Source organism: Pelobates fuscus, chromosome 4 (genome assembly GCF_036172605.1).
Source record: "Pelobates fuscus isolate aPelFus1 chromosome 4, aPelFus1.pri, whole genome shotgun sequence".
Taxonomy (NCBI): domain Eukaryota; kingdom Metazoa; phylum Chordata; class Amphibia; order Anura; family Pelobatidae; genus Pelobates; species Pelobates fuscus.
The window spans coordinates 1,806,931-1,810,169 of NC_086320.1; positions in this window are offsets into that span (position 1 = coordinate 1,806,931).

The window sequence follows — 3,239 nt, forward strand, 5'->3', positions numbered from 1 at the left end:
GATAGATATAGCCCCCTCTCTCTGTGTGATAGATATAGCCCCCTCTCTCTGTGTGATAGATATAGTCCCCCTCTCTCTCTGTGTGATAGATATAGCCCCCCTCTCTCTCTGTGTGATAGATATAGCCCCCCTCTCTCTGTGTGATAGATATAGCCCCCCTCTCTCTGTGTGATAGATATAGCTCCCTCTCTCTGTGTGATAGATATAGCCCTCTCTCTCTGTGTGATAGATATAGCCCCCCTCTCTCTGTGTGATAGATATAGCCCCCCCTCTCTCTGTGTGATAGATATAGCCTCGCTCTCTCTGTGTGATAGATATAGCCCCCCTCTCTCTCTGTGTGATAGATATAGCCCCCCTCTCTCTGTGTGATAGATATAGCCCCCCTCTCTCTGTGTGATAGATATAGCCCCCCCTCTCTCTGTGTGATAGATATAGCCCCCCTCTCTCTCTGTGTGATAGATATAGCCCCTCTCTCTCTCTGTGTGATAGATATAGCCCCCTCTCTCTGTGTGATAGATATAGCCCCCCTCTCTCTGTGTGATAGATATAGCCCCCCTCTCTCTCTGTGTGATAGATATAGCCCCCCTCTCTCTGTGTGATAGATATAGCCCCCCTCTCTCTGTGTGATAGATATAGCTCCCTCTCTCTGTGTGATAGATATAGCCCCTCTCTCTCTGTGTGATAGATATAGCCCCCCTCTCTCTGTGTGATAGATATAGCCTCCCTCTCTCTCTGTGTGATAGATATAGCCCCCTCTCTCTGTGTGATAGATATAGCCCCCTTTCTCTCTGTGTGATAGATATAGCCTCCCTCTCTCTCTGTGTGATAGATATAGCCCCCCCTCTCTCTCTGTGTGATAGATATAGCCCCCTCTCTCTGTGTGATAGATATAGCCCCTCTCTCTCTGTGTGATAGATATAGCCCCTCTCTCTCTGTGTGATAGATATAGCCCCCCTCTCTCTCTGTGTGATAGATATAGCCCCTCTCTCTGTGTGATAGATATAGCCCACTCTCTCTGTGTGATAGATATAGCCCCCTCTCTCTGTGTGATAGATATAGCCCCTCTCTCTCTGTGTGATAGATATAGCCCCTCTCTCTGTGTGATAGATATAGCCCCCTCTCTCTGTGTGATAGATATAGCCCCTCTCTCTCTGTGTGATAGATATAGCCCTCTCTCTCTGTGTGATAGATATAGCCCCCCTCTCTCTCTGTGTGATAGATATAGCCCCCTCTCTCGCTGTGTGATAGATATAGCCCCCCTCTCTCTGTGTGATAGATATAGCCCCCTCTCTCTGTGTGATAGATATAGCCCCCCTCTCTCTCTGTGTGATAGATATAGCCCCCTCTCTCTCTGTGTGATAGATATAGCCCCCTCTCTCTGTGTGATAGATATAGCTCCCTCTCTCTCTGTGTGATAGATATAGCCCCCTCTCTCTCTGTGTGATAGATATAGCCCCCTCTCTCTGTGTGATAGATATAGCCCCCTCTCTCTGTGTGATAGATATAGCCCCCTCTCTCTGTGTGATAGATATAGCCCCCCTCTCTCTGTGTGATAGATATAGCCCCCTCTCTCTGTGTGATAGATATAGCCCCCTCTCTCTGTGTGATAGATATAGTCCCCCTCTCTCTCTGTGTGATAGATATAGCCCCCCTCTCTCTCTGTGTGATAGATATAGCCCCCCTCTCTCTGTGTGATAGATATAGCCCCCCTCTCTCTGTGTGATAGATATAGCTCCCTCTCTCTGTGTGATAGATATAGCCCTCTCTCTCTGTGTGATAGATATAGCCCCCCTCTCTCTGTGTGATAGATATAGCCCCCCCTCTCTCTGTGTGATAGATATAGCCTCGCTCTCTCTGTGTGATAGATATAGCCCCCCTCTCTCTCTGTGTGATAGATATAGCCCCCCTCTCTCTGTGTGATAGATATAGCCCCCCTCTCTCTGTGTGATAGATATAGCCCCCCCTCTCTCTGTGTGATAGATATAGCCCCCCTCTCTCTCTGTGTGATAGATATAGCCCCTCTCTCTCTCTGTGTGATAGATATAGCCCCTCTCTCTCTGTGTGATAGATATAGCCCCCTCTCTCTGTGTGATAGATATAGCCCCCTCTCTCTCTGTGTGATAGATATAGCCCCCCTCTCTCTCTGTGTGATAGATATAGCCCCTCTCTCTCTCTGTGTGATAGATATAGCCCCTCTCTCTCTGTGTGATAGATATAGCCCCCTCTCTCTGTGTGATAGATATAGCCCCCTCTCTCTGTGTGATAGATATAGCCCCCTCTCTCTGTGTGTGATAGATATAGCCCCCTCTCTCTGTGTGATAGATATAGCCCCCTCTCTCTGTGTGATAGATATAGCCCCCTCTCTCTGTGTGATAGATATAGCCCCCCTCTCTCTGTGTGATAGATATAGCCCCCCTCTCTCTCTGTGTGATAGATATAGCCCCCCTCTCTCTGTGTGATAGATATAGCCCCCCTCTCTCTGTGTGATAGATATAGCCCCCTCTCTCTGTGTGATAGATATAGCCCCCCTCTCTCTGTGTGATAGATATAGCCCCCCTCTCTCTGTGTGATAGATATAGCCCCCCTCTCTCTCTGTGTGATAGATATAGCCCCCCTCTCTCTGTGTGATAGATATAGCCCCCCTCTCTCTGTGTGATAGATATAGCCCCCTCTCTCTCTGTGTGATAGATATAGCTCCCTCTCTCTGTGTGATAGATATAGCCCTCTCTCTCTGTGTGATAGATATAGCCCCCCTCTCTCTGTGTGATAGATATAGCCTCCCTCTCTCTCTGTGTGATAGATATAGCCCCCTCTCTCTGTGTGATAGATATAGCCCCCCTCTCTCTCTGTGTGATAGATATAGCCCCCTTTCTCTCTGTGTGATAGATATAGCCTCCCTCTCTCTCTGTGTGATAGATATAGCCCCCCCTCTCTCTCTGTGTGATAGATATAGCCCCCTCTCTCTGTGTGATAGATATAGCCCCTCTCTCTGTGTGATAGATATAGCCCCCCCTCTCTCTCTGTGTGATAGATTGTCATGGAGTAACACTTCAGGGTTAAGTTCTCAGCAGTGAGGAGCCTGACTCCACCCCCCTCTGACACAGCTCTGACAGTATTTAGGGAGACTGGGCCAGAGGGAGGGTGCTTGGTGATTGATTGTTTGAGCTAACCTGTGAGCTCCCTCCTGGAAGCTCCATAGGCTCAGCTACTGGGAAACTTGCACCAGACAAACCCTTCCA